The 17,504-nt window shown below is 37.7% G+C and overlaps 1 long non-coding RNA gene across 1 annotated transcript; it reads right to left on the reverse strand.

Moving 5' to 3' along the window:
• Positions 1 to 4,401: 4,401 nt before the first annotated feature.
• On the reverse strand, positions 4,402 to 17,441 carry LOC123808132. The gene is made up of 3 exons (XR_006783764.1): positions 17,392 to 17,441; positions 16,517 to 16,622; positions 4,402 to 4,703 (listed from the first exon to the last, which is right to left on the reverse strand). It is a non-coding gene; the product is annotated as an uncharacterized LOC123808132 (long non-coding RNA).
• Between the last annotated feature and the right edge of the window lie 63 nt (positions 17,442 to 17,504).

Raw genomic sequence — 17,504 nt, forward strand, 5'->3', positions numbered from 1 at the left:
CCTGAGTTACTTGCAGGTATGTGAGAGGCAACCAATTGGTGTTTCTCTCACACATTGATGTTTCTCCCCCACTCTCCCTCCCTACCCCTCTCTCTAAAAAATAAATAAATAAATAAAATCTAAAAACAAAACAAAAGCAATACATGATCACCGAAGAAAAATTAGAAAATGAACAAAAATAAATGTCCTTATTTCTATCACCCAGAGATTAGCAGGTAACAATTTGATGAATAGCTTTCCAGAATTTATTTTATACTAAAATATATATATACATAAAAGGGACTTACATATATTTATAATTTTTCATTGATAATACATCAGTAACACATTTCCATGTTTAGAAACAGAATTAGACTTTTAGAGCTAGAGGAAACCTTAAAATTTTAGAACAGTGTAACCAAGAAATGGGACCTACATTTACCACCATACATACGTCACCTACCTCCCTGCGGGCCCGTGACAGATACTCTGGGTTATGACAGCACTGTCCTGCAGTGTGGAGACAGAACCTCCAAAGCCTCAACAAAGTGCTACGGAAAACCACAACCAAAAGATTAAAGTCATGCAAGTTGAAATTGATTATTAACTAATCTAAACCAATAATGAGGAGTCCATTGATTTCTTGACCCAAACCACACAATTGGCCATAGATCCAAGGCAAGAAACTTCCTTTCCTTCCATGATGCTACTCACATGTCTTAGGAGTAACTGCGAAGTAAATCTCTGAGGTCCAGTCCCAGTTCGTCCAGTTGGGCAGATACTGAATTTTCAGAGCCACTTCTGTAATGAGATTTACAGAACCTTGAAATCACTTTTAAAATGCTAAAAATATATGTTTGGAAGATTGTTAATACTATTTTATGAAATATACTTCAAAATACTCATTTTTAAATATGAAATTAGGGGAAAAGGATGAAATAAGTAAGTACAGCTTAATTTTTATTTATTCTTTGTGTTTAAGCCACATTTATACAATGTGGCAACTCCACTTCTGCTATAGCACACTGTCAAAGGAACACAGCATACTACTTGATATTTTGAAAGACTGCCATAGATAGATCTAAAAGGCCCTTCCAAACTCCTGTTTATGGGAACCATTGAGGATTCTGAAGCCTGTAGTGTGCATTTTAGAAATCTGACAGAGTACTGTCCCCACTACCCCTGAATTTGGGAACTCTGGGAAAAGAAAACTGCACACGATTAATATCTTAGGACTCCAGAATTCTTAAGGAACATAGTAGCCTGTGGCCTTCACATGTGATTTTTAGTGATATCTTAGGCCAGGTTCACATACTTTATTACCAATGTGTTGTTGCTTGGAATATACATCCTGGGTCTGCATTCTACCAACTCAACATAATACTGCCCAGTTGAGTCGACAATACTTAACAACAAGCATTTACTGAGCACTTGTTTTGCGCCAAGCACTCCAACAGGTTCTGAGGCTACAAAGTCAGGCAGAGACACAGTTCCTGACCTGAAGGAGCTTGCAGCAAAATCAGCAAGAAAGATATAAACAAGATATTTTTTTCTCTTTGGACTTTTTCTATGATTTATAGTTATCTCATGGATAAAGAAATAAGAAGTAATATTTACAAATCAAATCTAAGTAATAACCTATTTTTACTTAATATTTTAAAAAATAAATGACTGAAACATCAAGTTGTAAATCAATGTCTTTTTGTTCTTATAATTTTTTATGACAAGCTTTCTTTAAAAAAAAGATTTTCTTTATTTATTTTTAGAGAGAAGGGAAGGAAAGGAGAAAGAGGAAGAGGAATATTGATGTGTGGTTGCCACCTCTGCGACCTCCACGGGGGACCTGGCCCACAACCCAGCTGTGTGCCCTGACTGGGAATTGAACCAGCGATTCTTTGGTTTGCAGGCTCGCACTGAAACCACTGTGCCACACCAGCCAGGGCCATTCTTATACTATTTGTAACCTATATTATTTTACTATTATTATTTTTTTCATTTATATATATTAGATAAATGAAAGTTTATTTCAGAGGAGAGGTACTGCCTGCCATTGGGCAGAGGGAAACTCATGCTTATTCACTATTTTATTATCAGGTTTGATTTGTAAATAAAATACATTATTTAAGAACTTTAAATAATAAAAGATATCTGTATATAATTTTGATTATTTCAAGAATAATGGTGTGTTTTCCTGTGGGATGCCCCATCCCACGGAGCTCTCTAGGCCGCCTCGGATGAGAATAAGTTGTCCCAGGCACCATCTGTTGTTCTGGGACAAAAGGGGTCCTGGAACAGGCAGGAAAAGGGGTGGAGATTCCTTCCAGAGGAGAATGCCCCAACCCCTTCTCCAAAACGGCTTTTACTGGGATAGGTATGTGCAGGGGTATGCAGCATGCACGCATAGCTCATTGAAGAATGACCAAAGGCTGTAATTAATAGAAAACAGATATTATCTATAGATAATAATCGAAGGAACACAGATATCTGCCTCAGGTTAGGGTCTATTAGACGTGCTGAAGGCTGTTGGTTGTTAAGGTGTTTCATGAGATAAGGAGTTTCACTCCTTCTGCTTTTGGACTTAGATATCTGATTCCTGGCAATAGGAATACAAACCAAAGCAAGCCTCAAGGGGTATAATGCATTCTTTAGGCCTGATGTCCTACAGAAGCTCTCCGTGCTAGTATCGGGTCATGCCTGCCACCTGCATTCCCAGCGTTCTGGTTGAGACTTACAGGCTTCTTTCTGGGACAAAAGAGGTCTGGGAACAGGCAGAAAAAGGGGTGGCGAGGCATTTCAAGGCATTGCTCATGCGGGGCTACAGTCTCTGATATCTCACAAAGTGGTCCCCAACATTTTCTTATAATCCTTTTAAATCAAAAAGCAAGTTCTTGTCCTGACTGGTGTAGCTCAGTGGGTTGAGCACAGGCTGTGAACCAAAGAGACGCCAGTTCAATTCCCAGTCAGGACACATGCCTGGGTTGCAGGCCAGGTACCCAGTATTGGGTCCTCGGGGGGCAACCACACACTGATATTTCTCTCCCTCTCTGTCTCCTTTTCTTTCCCTCTGTCTAAAACTGAATTTTTTTTTTAAAAAAAGCAAGTTCTTTAAGAGGTTTAGCTAATTCTGAAACTCATGAATTGAGTTTTTTCTCCCTTATAAATCAAAATACCAGGTATGTCCAGAAAGTATCTAGCCATATAACATAAAAAATAGAAACATTTGTTGAAGATGTAAGATAAAAGAAACATTGCATATAGAACAATGACACTTCAGTCCCCCCTTTATTTACAGCAAATACCTAAAATGTTGTACAGAATTTATGAAGTCAGATTTATATTTCCTTTGAATGTATCTCTCATTTGAGACTGAGCCACATGGAGCCTTTGGAATTATTTAGATTAAATATTACAAAATATAAACATGTTTTCTAATAAAATATCAATGTATCAATGTCAACCAATTATAGTAGCATAGCTTTTTAAGGCAGTTTTGAACATGATTGAAAAAAATATGCATAACTAGACATAACCAGGAATTTTTGCATCATTCTCTGCCTATTGTCAGTCCTTTGGCATACTTAACTGAAATTCTGAAGGGAGTGCAGGAAAGGGACAAGTTACAGAGCTGTGAGCAGGGTCAAGGGGAGCACGGAGGAAGGCTGAGGCACAAAGAGCCCAGCAACAATGGGAAGCTGTTCCCTGGGGCTGAAGGGTGGGGGGAAGGGACAGTATTTCTGGGGCCCATTGAGTTGTGCAGCCTAACACTTCAGTCATAGACATTCTCCCCTTAGAAGGTGCAGTCACTCTTTTATTTCAAACTTCAGAATATATTATGATAATACGAGGTCTGTCCAGAGGGTATCCGGCCAAGTAATATGAAAAATAAAGACATTTATTGCAGAAAATACAAGATACAAGAAACATTATACATAAGACAATGACTTCTCAGTCCCCTTCAAAGTAGGTGCCTTGGGACCTCACATAGTTCTTCCAATCTCCATCAGCTGCTCCATCATATTTTCCTGAATCTCATCCGCAGTCTGAAATCTCTCCCTTTACAAATGTGATTTTAGTTTTAGGAAAAGCCAGAAGTCACAGGGTGCCAAATCTGGGCTGTAGGGGGGCAGAGTCACCTGGGTGATTTGATGTTTTGCCAAAAATCTCTCCACGAGGCACAATGCATGAGCGAGTGTGTAGTTATGATGAAGCTGTCGATCACAAGTTGCCCATAGCTGCAGCCTTCTGAATCATCTGACTAGTTTCTGTGGAGGAATATCCAAGCTTAACACAAATTTAATTCAGATTTATTGCTCTACTTGCTCAGTCATTTTGAATGTGACAGCCACACAGTACACATGCTCACTCAATGGTGTCTACCACCCCCACTGCCTAGTACAGTGAAGTCATCATTGTTCATGCATCCACATTTCAGTCCACTCTCCTTGGCTGCCAGGTTACACTGATGTCACACAAAACATTCTTGTTTATATTAACAATGGCTAGACTTTTTCCAGACAGGCCTCATATGTCTCCCTTGCTCCCAATGTAGCATAGTAAACACATTTTGTGATGGTTAAAATATTTCTTCAAGGCCAAATAACTGTTAGAAGAATAAAAAGGTTTGTCATATGTTTTCAATAAAAAAGTGTTTTTCTTGTATTGGAAGATCATCTTCATCTTCAGTCCTGCAGTTTTTTCATGGACCTCATTATATTTCAGGCACCCTGCCAAGGTCAAGAAGAAAAGAACAAAAGCTCAATGGAGTCAGACAAAACTACTGTGCTGTCAACAACATTATCCTAGCATACTCCCCTTTTGCTCTACATTTTACAGGCTCATACTAGGTATATCAAGCTCTTAATATAAATGGGACATCAGGACAACGGAAGCAATCCAGGAATATATAATAATGATGAAATGATAATGCTGTCTGACTTGGATGCAGAAAATCCTGTGGATGACAAAATAAAGCAACTGTAAGGTAAATGAAAGAGGTGAAAAGAGTGAATGGGATGGAGAAAAATTAAGAATTTTGTTTGTTTTTAGCTTTACACAAAACATTAGGCATCCTATAGTGACAGCATCTGTACACTTTTCACATAGTTTGGTTTTGTATTTTTTTATTGTGGTGAGAGACACATAACATAAACCCATCATTTTAACCATTTTAAGAGTACAGTTCAGTGGTATTAAGTGCATTCACCATGTTGTGCAACCATCACCAGCATCCATTTCTAGAAATTTTTCATCATCCCAAACAGAAACTCTGTACTCATTAAACAATAACTCACCATTCTCCCCTCCCTTCAGCCCCTGGTAACCTCTAATCTACTGTCTCAATGATTTTAACTATTCTACCACCTCATGTGAAGGGAATTATACAGTATATGTCCTTTTATGTCTGGTTTATTTCACTTAGCATAATGCCTTCAAGACTTACTCATGTTGCAGCATGTATCAGAACTGTGTTCCTTTTTAAGGCTGAATAATATTGCACTGGATGGATATACCGTATTTTGTTTATTAATTTTTCTGTCGATAGAGATTTGGGTTGTTTCTACCTTTTGGCTATTGTGAATAGTGCTGCTATGAACTTTTATATCACTGCTGGGTGGCTGTCTTCCACTACTTCATTCCAAAGGCACAGGACTTTGATGAGAGCATACATTAACTTCTGAAGAATTTATTTTGGTTTTGCCACGAGTATTTATAAGGGGTACTAAATAACACACAGACTCAGAGACTCTAACCACGCAGTAAAAGATAAGTCTCTAAAGCTGAAAGAACTTCTTTCTTTTATATAAAGTGATCCATGGTATTAGCATATTTTTAAAATGTCAACAATTAACAATGACTTGTATAAAAGTATAGAAAATGCAGAAGTTGAAAATGCACATTGAAATTGGAGAGCCCCAATAAGCAAACTAAATTTTACATCTGTAGAACACATATCTCCACTGTGAATACAGAAACAGCAAATTATTATAACACATATTTAATAAATTTTTAAAAGGCCAAATTGTGAACCTTAAAAAAAATGTCCCTAGTCATGATTTACTTGATGGTCGTGCCCATCACATGCCTTATAGCTCCCAAGACTTTTTACTCTGAGATTTTAATTTATTAATTAATTGTACAGTTATTTGTTCACTGTTGTTTGCATGAGTCAAACTCCAGGTGATTAACTGCTATGCTATATTGCTTTTCTAAGTACCAGGTACTTGACAGAATTCTTAAGGCTTGCTCTTACCAGGAGGATTAGAAAAACACCTATTTCTACTTCCTTTTTTTTTCCTGTCCTGGTTGGCACTCTGAACTCCACATTAGTTTGAGGTTTGGGAGTACGGGAAGCACGACCACACATATGCCACCTCTGCGTTAGCTTTGCAGATGAAATCAAGATCTGTGAGAATTTGCACATGCGAAAGTGCAAGCTGTTGTCTTAAATCTCCCATTTCCCCATGTCCTTGATTTTTAGGGCCTAGCAATTGAACATAAATTATAGTTCTATGTAAGTGTCAGGAAATAAAAATATGGAAAAGATCATACATGTTTCCTAATCTAATCATGAGACCATGTTCTTCCTTTAGCAATTTATTCATTTCTTATTTTAAAAAATAGTCTCATTGAGATTTAGTGGGTCACACATTCCTAACTAGAAAAAAAGAAACAATTCCCATTTTGAAAAAATATATATAATGAATCCAGGAGAAAAAAAATATATTGTTTTGGTGTCTCTTCTATAGGAGATTTTGTTCCTCACTTTTCTATAAACTGAAATCAGGCTAAATGTAGTGACCAATGGAAAACAGATTCATTTCTTTCCAGGACTAAAAAATATAACTCAAATATATGCAAAATTTGTTGCATGGATGTGGACACTATATTTCTTTGATAATAAAAAGACAGTACATATGACAAGATTTTACATTTTATTGAACAAAATCACAGTTGATTAAAAATGCTGAATTATTTTCATCTTACGCAAACATATTCTATTGTTGTGCAAGATTGCCCTCTTGTGTTTTCTCTAGTTAGGTCATTATTATTTGTATCAATTTCACATTCAGCTTTTAACTTTTGCATTTAAAATGAACTCACTACTAAATGAACTTCAAAGTTGTACATTCAAAACCATACAGATCATAACTTAATGTTTGCATTTGGGTTCACGGTACAACTCTATTCTTTTATATCTCAGAATTAATTTATAAAATACTATGGCTTAAAGTTAAGAAAAAGCAGACTCAAACAGACATAAATGCATAGAGAAAAATTTAGAATAATATCAAGGAACACTAAAACCTTGGTACTAAGTGCCCATATTACCAAGTAATAGAAGATGCAGCCAATTAATCTATTTAGTATAGGTTGGCTTAATGTCCTTGCAGTCAGTTTCTTCCTTTAGCTTTGTTATTATGGGTATATAAAAACACAATTAACATTTTAAATTATTTTGAAAAAAATCCTTATTTATTAAGTTAGCAAAGTTTTTTTTTCTGAATGTTGCCTAATTCAAATAGGTACTCTCAAATGTTGCTGGTAAAAATGTAAACTTGGTCCACATTTTTGTAAATCAAATTGGCAGTATATTAAAAAAGAATTATTAGGTTTACTTCTAGGAATTTATCTCAAGAGTGCAATCCTAAGTACCCAAAAAATTCTATGCCAAAACTGCTCATCATAGCATAATTTATAGCACAGACATCAGTAACAACCTAAATATAGCCATGTGTTGAATTAGATTGGAATACAATCATACTGTGGAATCTCTCACAACTATTAAAATTTTAACATTTAAAATAACAACATTTTCCTATGTTACGATTTTAAGTTTTTAAAAATCTGGACTAAAATGAAATGTCACCAAATATTATAGTGGTTGTCATTTGGGGGTGGAACTATGATGGGTTTTTTCTCTATTTTTGACTTGTCTATAGTTTCCATGTTGCATATGAATCACTGTTTTAATAGGGGAAGTCCCCAATGTTCCTAACATCACCAGAACCCAGGTAGTGCCCTCTTTATAGAAATCAGGAATTCTCGGTGGGCTTTCTATGCAAGCTCAGAAAGCTTTTGTGAAGAAAACCAGGACTTCAGCAACTAGGTCAGGGTATAGCATCCAGATGAGTGGTTGTGGGAAAGGGGAGGGGCCCTACGTCACAAAAAGAGTGGGAAAGGTCCTTAGAATGGATACTTTTTCTCCCAAATCTTTATTCTTTGAAAGAAGAAAAAACAGACAGGTGATGTATCAGAGCAACAACTACTTATTAAATGCTGAATACATGTTAGGTTGGTTGAAAGGGTTAGAAGTTAAATGTGATAAATGGCTGAATGCAAAGGATAGTTAACAGAAGCTGACCTCCAGGCATCCTGTAGGACTTTCTCGGCTAGATTTGCAGCTAATGAGCCAGTCTTCCTACCTGCATTTCTGCAACATCCCTTGTCTCCCTTTAACCTCCATCTCCACCCATTTTCCATACTGCAGTGAGGGTAGTCTTTTCAAAGAGCAAACCTTCAACAGATTCCCAGTGCCCCGTAGATAAACTCTAAACTTTGTATGGTGGCTGACAAGGCCTTTAAAGATCTGACTTCATCTTACTTCTATGGTTCCCTTCTGCTTCCTCACTCTGCCTTCCAGGCTTCTGATCTTCGTCAGTCTTTGCCCTGGTATACTCTCCAGTTGGACCCGCTCTGTCTCTAACTCCTGCTTCCTTTTCAAGTCTCTGTTTAAACACTGCCTTTATTGGGAAAACTTAGCTGCCACCACCATATGAACCCATCGTAATCACTGCTTTCCTTATCACAGGTCTTTCTGTATGTTATTAAATACTCTGGTTTAATTGTCCTCATCTGGACTGTAGGCTCTGGGAGGGAAAGGGCTAAGTAAGCCCGATTCACTTCAGCACTTAAAATGCCTAACCGGGGAGCAACAGATGTTTACTTAAAGAATGAATAAATGGATGAATAAATTTAACTTCCCCTGAACTTTCTTTAAAGAGGTATTCTGATGCAAATGCATATCAAAATTAAGGGGATATACATTCTGATGGTGGTAGTCCTGGGATGCTGGGAGTTCTTCACTCGGCACTGAGGTCCTAACTCTTGTTTTCAGGTAACAGATATGTGTGTGTATATTTCAAAAGATTTTTCATATTACTTTTCAAGCCCTTCATGGGAAAAATTCTGAATTATTGACCAATCATTTCTAATCGTTAAAAATAATGACTTCATTTAACAATAGGGGAGTAAATACACTGTAATTTATCAAAGAATTATACAAATCTTTAAAGACATGGTAAAAATAATATAATGCTATTATTATTAATAATATTATGGTAAGGTTTAAGTACACAACTACATATAAAAAGGCTACTATCTCCCACATGAAACAAAATGTATATATTATATATTTACATAATAAAAGTATTGAAAGGAAATGCATTAAAAACATATTGTGATTATTTCTGAAGGTCATTTCTATCTTAAACTTTTCCGTATTTCTCTTTAGAATAAGCACATATTACTTTTGTTAAAACATGAAGCATTATCAAAAACTCTTTATAATAAGAGTAATTCCTTTATGTGTAGGCAGTTATCCCCAAAATTGTTTTAAGACTAAAGGATATTTTATGAATTTTTTCCAAGAGCACATGCATATTTTACAATATTTTATACTGAATAGATTTAGTAATGCAATGACCTTTAATGCAGATGCTACTAGAAGACTATAATCTAGCAACTATTCTACTAGAAAGTATAACCGTCTTGAATTTGGTTTCTCAAATATCCTTATGTTTAGAGTTTTTCTTATTTTTCAAGAGAAGGCAATTTTATTAAAGAGTATTTTGTGAAATGGTTTTGAAAGAAAATTAATGTATTTTATTATACCTGGTACCAAAAAAAAATGACATTAAAAAAGCCCTGAAGGATAGGCTACAGGTAATCAACTGACTGTAGTTAGTTGAAGTGGACTGGGGAGAGGCGACCTTGGCCAAAATTACCTCCTGAAACAGGCCAGAAGCAGCAGTTCAGACTGCTAGTCTGGGAAAATCCCTCACCTGCACCACCATCTCAATAGATCTAGGAAGTTGCTTTTTCTTTTGCTTAACAATAGGTATAGTGATAAGCAAAATTGCCCTCTTCCAAATCTCCCTGAAGTGCAAAAAGACTGAGGAGATCAAAGGAACCATTAGCCACTCCCTGAACTTCAAAGGTTTGTCCTATGGGAAATTTGAGGAGTGTGAGTTTATAGATTACTCACAGACTTTCATTACAGTCTATAAATATAACACTACAAATATCTTGATTACCATATTGTTTTTATTTCCCTGCTTTGGTTGCATTTAAGGTTTTAGAGGTTTGTATACAGATTGAGAAACCAATCCAAATGTATTAGGACTGGACCCCTACACAGCCGCCATGAGCGCTGACGCACCATTCCTGCTGTTATGTTCTTTTTGTGCTTTCTAAACCTAGCTTTTCAACGTCTTGACTGTTTCTACATTTTCACATTCAGAGAAAAGTAATAAAACAAGCATTTTCATTTCACATAGTTTGTGTTTTAATGTGTTATCAAAGTCTACAAAATCCTTTCCTGAACTGGATGTACAAACCAGTCCCCATGATGATGAAACTGTATCCTTGCTAATGCACTTCTTTCTGGCTGTGGTGACTTCTAGAGCCTAGAAAATCCAACTGGTTGTATGTATGTAGACTGCGGTGTTGTCATTGAACATATTGCTCCAAAGTGTTCATTTTAATAATACAAAATGCATCTGTAAGCAACTACTTTAAGCAAAAGAATCTTAAGCAAAAGACCCTAGAGGACACAACTAGACCCTTCAGACTCTAGAAGACACTTCTATCACTTCTAGTGATGAGAAGTTCTGTATAAATAAACTTGGTTTGAAGCATTTCCACCAAGAGAGAGATCTACTATCTGAAAAAATGTAAAGCAAGGCCAATCTTTGAGTCATACACTCAGAATAATGTATTATGCACTTACCAGTAAAAAAATAGAAGAAAACATAATTCCCATTCTTAAAAGGCTTCCATTCTAGAAAAAGCTGCATGTGAGCAAAAAAAGTGTTGTAAACAAGCATCCTCATGGAAATCCAAAGCACTTGCAGCATGGAAAAGCCAGTTTTCCAAGTAGTGAGGTGTGTGTGTGTGTGTGTGCATGTGTGTATGAGAGAGAGAGAGAGAAAGAGAGAGAGAGAGAGAGAGAGAGAGATTGACCAGGTGTGGTGGGGGTGATGATTTCAAAGAGGAGTAGCACCATGAGCATAGACACAGAGACCAGAAATCATCTTGTACATTTTGGGAACTACAAGCAGTAGTTTGGTTCAAAGTTCATTCATTCATATATACAATAATCATTCATTGAATTCTTAGAGTTATAAATGGCAAAAATAATTTGTGCTTCAAGGTAAGATCCTCAAGATGACCTTGTTTAGCCCTGGCTGGTGTAGTTCAGTGGACTGAGTGCTGGCCTGTGAACTGAAAAGTTGCCGGTTCAATTCCCAGCTAGGTCACTTGCCTGGGTTGTGAACTGGGTCACCAGCTGGGGGTGTGTGAGAGGCAACCAATCTATTTCTCTTGCACATCAATGTTTCTCTTTTGCTCTTTCTCCCTTCCTTCCCCTCTCTGTGAAACTAAATGAACAAAAACTTTAAAAAAAAGGGACTTTGTTTATGCAGTGAATATAGAATGTAGTCCTCCCAGGATCCACTCCCATTCTTTCTAACAGAAACTTAATGTTACTTAGTATACACCTCTTCCCTACAAACCTATATGTCTCCAAAGAAGCTCACCTACACTTAGCCCCAGATAGCCTAAATGAGGGTACGCTTGGTTTCTTTCTAGTAACTGAGTCAGGAATAGCATATGACTAATTCTGACTAATGAGATACTAAGAGAGTCTGCTAGAGGTTCCTGGGAAAGCAATTCATATAAATCACTGTAAGCCTCTCCTTTTCTCTCACTGAGCATGAATCAAGAAGCACATAGCTCTCTGCCCTGACTGGTGTGGCTCAGTGGCTGGGTGTTGCCCTGCAAACCGAAAGGTGGCTGGTTGGATTCCCCGTCAGGATACATGCCTAGGTTGCAGGTCCCCATTGATGTTTCTGTCCCTTTTATTCTCCCTCCTTTCACCTTCTCTCTTAAAAAAATATATAAATAAATAAAATATTTTTTAAAGAGAGAAACAACATAGCTCTAAATGCTTATGGCAACCATATTAATAATATGAGGGAAACCAGCTTTAGGATGGAGCTGCCTCTAAAAATGGCAGGAGAGAGAAAAAACCTGGATTCTCAATACTGTCATTGAATCAACTAACCCTGAACTTCACACTACCTCTGGTAGTGCTTTACATGACCTAATTTACTCCCCCGCTTTTTTTGAGATAGATTGCATTAGTTGTTCTGTTATTTGTGTCCAAAATATCCTAACCAGTTTAGATTTTATCAGGCAATGGGTTGTCAACAAAGATGTTTAAGCAGGAGACTGACATCACCAATTTGAACTTTATGAGAACAGCAGTGGCAGAAATGCTGAGGATGGACAGACAGGATGAGGGACTTGTTGCCATATATGAAAGGCTTACTATGCACTTTGTAACAAACATTTTTGTATATTAATTCATTTAACCTTTCCAAAATCTTATGGAGCATGTAATAGTATCCACATTCAATAAAAGGAATCTGAAGCCCAGAGACATGAAGTTGTCTAAGAACACGAAGCTACTAAGTGGCAATTTCATTATACACATTCCTTCACTCTTAGATATAGGTATAGATATAGATATAGATCAGAAGCAACTCATCTCACTCTCAGCCTTAAATAGGCCTAATTGATATGAGTAAACCCAACCCTTTTCCAGTGATTGCCTCAGCCAGAGGCATAAACTCTGAGGTGGTGGCCAGCAAAGATACTGTTGAAAATTCAAGAGAGAAACAATGATAGGACAAGTCCCAAAGGAAACTGAAAGGGATGGCATCAAGCCCTCCCTTGATGGCCTTATTCTTAAAAAATCAGGACATCTATCCCCCTCTAAGACTGGGGGAAGGAGGTAAGTGTAAGTTCAGATATAGATGCATTTGTAAGTATGGGGAAGGAGTGGAAGTTGAGAGAGTGTACCAATGGAATAGTTCATTTTTCTTAGTGAAATGAAGGCAGGGTCCTCTGCTGAGAGGGAGAGAGTGAAGCACGCTGTGGTCTAGAATAGTCACCATGGGGTGAAGCTAGCCTGGAAGACAAATTAAATAATTCTAGAGTCCTGACAGCTATGGCACAGCTAAGTTGGCGATCACGAATTTCCAAAGGCTTTAACCATGTAGGAATATGATTTTCCCCAGTACCACTCATAAGCCCTGTTGGAGATGTGAAAATCAGCCTGTTATGAAAGTAAGTATGAGGTTAAAAGTAATGGGAATGAGGATCATTTGACCATAGTTCTCGCTGGTTCCTCATATTCTCCAGAGGCCTCAGTTCTACAAACAAAATCTGTCCATATAATTAGGACTGTCAATCACTGTTCTCAAAGGAAAAGAGGGTTAAAGAACAGACTGTCACACCCCAAAATTCAAAGGGAAGAAGAATAATATTGTTAATTAAAGCACTTAGGAATCTCACAGTGTCCCAGGATTGCAGGTAGTAAAGCAATATACTAATATTCAGTCTTTGATTAAATTCTATGGCCCTCAAATTTGATGTATGCTCTTTCTTTCATTCAGGATAAAACAAAGTTAAGGGGACTCATATTCAATGCTTTATGTATACTAGATAGGATAAGTAAGAACCACACAGAATGTAAAATAAAACTACACAAATATTTAAATTAGTCAGTATGTGTGCTTATGTCATATAACATGTCATCCTGCTGAGTCAAAGGAACTTAAAACATCTCTCCTTTATTAATGTCTTCATTCCTATGGTTACCTTTCAGGTAAGTACACAGCTAGGTTTCCCCTCTAAACTTAGCCAATAAGAGAAAAATGTTTAGCTGTTAGAAAGAATTAGGAAGGGATTTTTCGCCTTTCAAGCTAACTTCAGGGAGTTGTTTTAGGATTTTGTTTTTGAAATTGCTATTGGTTATTTTAATTGATTTAATGAGGAGTTATTTCTTTTTTTCTATAACAGAGGGGAAAAGGAGGGAGACAGAGAAGGAGAGAAACGTCAATGTGAGAGAAAAACATGGATCCTCTAGTACATGCCCCAGCCAGGGACCAAACTTGCAACCTAGGTATGTGCCTTAACCAGGAATCCAACCTGAGAACTTTCCCTTTGTGGAATGACACCCAACCAACTGAGCCACACCACTCAGGGAGAGGACTTATTTCTTCTAAAAAAAATTAAGGTGTGTCCTTTGGATGTTCAAAAAACAGAACAAAGACAATAGTAAAAAAAGTGACTATGGCATTATAAGCTTTTACAAAGCAATCAACATACCAATTATCTAGATAGAAGAATATCACTGGTTATACTTTACCTGCTCTGAGACCATTTGTTCCTATGAAGTCATTGCTCATGAGATACAGTTGTCTTTTCAGAGTCTCATTAGAGGTAAATATACCTAAATCATGAGTGAACTAATCTCATTTCTATTCCTAAAATAATGCTACCATCATATGAGCATATTACTCATAAAATGAGTAAATAAGAAAAGATTTTGCCCTGGCTGGTGTAGTTTAGTGGATTGAGCGCAGGCTGCGAACCAAAGGCTTCCCAGTTGATTCCCAGTCAGGGCACATGCCTGGGTTGTGGGACAGGTCCCCAGTGGGGCCACCTGAGAGTTAACCACACACTAATATTTCTCTCCCTCTCTCCCTCCCTTCTCCTCTCTCTAAAAATAAATAAATTTTTTAAAATTTAAAAAAGGAAAGATTTCATAAGTATAAGTACAGATTTCTTAGAGATGGCATCTGACTTCGAAGATCATTATTGGAATTTTAATACTGGGATATAAAGTGGAGTCACTGGAACTTAAATATCAGAACTCTTCTTAGCTTATTAATTAGTGAGGAGACCAGAATTTAGTTTGGTTAATTATAAACATCCTGGACTGCTGAATGAAAGATTAGGATAATTCAGTAAAAAAACTTAAGCCCCCTTTTATGTGTTAGATATGTGAATACAAAGTGAAGAAGACTCAGTCCCTGACCTCAAGGAGGTCTTTATAAATCTCATCTTTCTGAAAACAACTTTGTGACATCAGGTCAGCTCCTTAGTGTAAGAAAGCTCAATGCCCAGTTACAACACAGAAATAATGTGAAGACTTGCCACCACTCATTCATTACAATAGAGTCACAGCTTTCTAATGAGGTTATATTCCACAGTGAGGGACAGACATTTCTCCAAGTAAAAATTACCATTAAACACATCTTAATAAGTTGTATGGGGCCATCTTGATCAGTTTTTCCTGCATGACTTGAACAGATTGTTTCATTTGCTGAATATGCAGGTTACATTTAGAAACCATGTCTTTTGAAAAATATATATCTTTAAACAATGTATGAACATTTGGAAATATGAGTTTGTTTTATATTTTTTATAAACCATAAATGGTATCACATTGTACTTAGTTTGCTTCTCATTTATTTTACCCCCTTAAGGCATTTTAGAGGTCTTTCAATGTAAGCGCCTGTGGCAAACTTGTATTTTCCAAAAATGGCCACAGCAATATTTCTGGTCTCACACACTCTTTAAGAACTTTGCCTCTTCCCTATCAAGAGGTAGGGTTCATTTCCTGTCCTCTTAAACCTGAATGAGGCTTTGTAACAGCATGGGTAAATCGAATGTAGCAAAACTGAACTGACACTGTACGACTGATAAGGTTACTGATAATGAAGCAAAGAAAAGTCATCCCTGCTGTGCTCTCTGAATTCCTGACCCAGAGAATCTGCGAGGGCAATAAATGCTTGTTTTATATCATTATGTTGTTAGGGGGTCTTTGCAATGCAGCCAGAGTAACTGGAAGAGCACCTATATATCTATTTCAATGTTTTAAACTATGACAATGTACAGTATTTATGTATCATACGAGTTTTAGTGATTCTTGTATTGATAGATACTTAAGTGGTTGGGATTTTTTCCTATTATAAACAAGGCTGAAATAAATAAGCTTCTATGTCTATTGGTGTACAAATGTCAGTATATCTTCAAAAACCCAGGGGAGATTTTATAGAAACTTATAAATGAGTTAATAAATACATGTAAGATACTTAGAACAGTGCCTGGCAAATAGTAACAAAATTTTGGGGGGGTTACTTTTGAATCAGTGTAAGTTGAACTACATAGAAAGTGGTAGTTTTTCCTTTCCATCTTTAGTGACAAGGACCCTCACGATTGTTATCTAACAGCAGCTATGTCCAGTGCATACCACTGTTCACAGTTTAGATTATGGCAAATACTTGCAAACATAATCAGTCATAGAATTATATATCTGAAAACGTCCATCTGCTGCACACCTGACCCGCTGTATCAATCTCGTTTAAAAAGTTAATTTGCTCCGTGTGCTGGTGAGTTACACTACCTGCGTTCCTCGTAGGACAGGTCTGCTGAAAATCATCAGTCGTGGACCCCTGCGGAAAGAGCATGCCACAGCTCTGGAGCGCGCCACAGTGCTATTCCTTCTGCATCTGCATAGGCCGACAGTTCCGCGAAGAAGGGGGAGGAGCTTCAGATCGCTATTTTTTTTTTTTTTTTTTGGTCCTATTACAACTCCTGTCACAAATTTAGGAATCTGCTTTAAATTTTTTTTTAAATTAAACTTATTGGGTTTGCATTGGTTAATAAGATTATATAGGTTTCAAATGTATATTTCTATCGTACAGGAGCTGTATATTACATTGGAATGTGCTTTTTTAGTGGCTGTCACTCTCTTCCACCCTAACTCTGCCCCAGGCTTGCTTGCTGCAGCCCAACACCGGTTAATTCACATTCACCTCCAGTTTTCCTGGGCGGGGTGAAGGGGGTATCCTTAAAGAGGAAGAGGAGTACCTGTCCTCCTTCTCTAGTGTTAAAGGGGCAAAGTCTAGTTAAACTTAAGTGACATTTTAACTTCCTCTCCTTTTCGATTTTCTCCCGATTTGCTCCAGTTAAAGAGACTCGGGTAACCGCCCCCCTCGCCCTCGGGCAAACGTTAAAAGAGATACTACTGAGCAAAAAACATTTTTAAGAGTCCTGTAAATGGCGGGATCGACAGGCCCGGAGCGGGCGGGCTTCCCGGCGGCTCCGTGGGGGCGGTTGGCTTGAAACGGGGAGTGCCCGTCCAGCCCAGCTCACTGTGGCCCCGCGCTGCTAACTAACTCCGAGGAACTCCAAAGCCAGACAGAGCGGGTTGGAAACAAGTTACTCCAGAGCCTTCAGCAACTTCCCCGCCCCATAGCCCCACTCCTTAGCACGCACCTCCCCCGAAGCCGCCGGAGACACCTTCGGCTCCGCCCCTCCACAGGTCACCTCCCTCCACGCCCCTTTCCCTTGGCCCCGGCAGCCGGCAGGCAGGGAAGTGTCGTAAAGCC

This window comes from Phyllostomus hastatus, unplaced genomic scaffold (genome assembly GCF_019186645.2).
Source record: "Phyllostomus hastatus isolate PE091 unplaced genomic scaffold, TTU_PhHast_1.1 phas_scaffold_501, whole genome shotgun sequence".
In the NCBI taxonomy this organism is placed as follows: domain Eukaryota; kingdom Metazoa; phylum Chordata; class Mammalia; order Chiroptera; family Phyllostomidae; genus Phyllostomus; species Phyllostomus hastatus.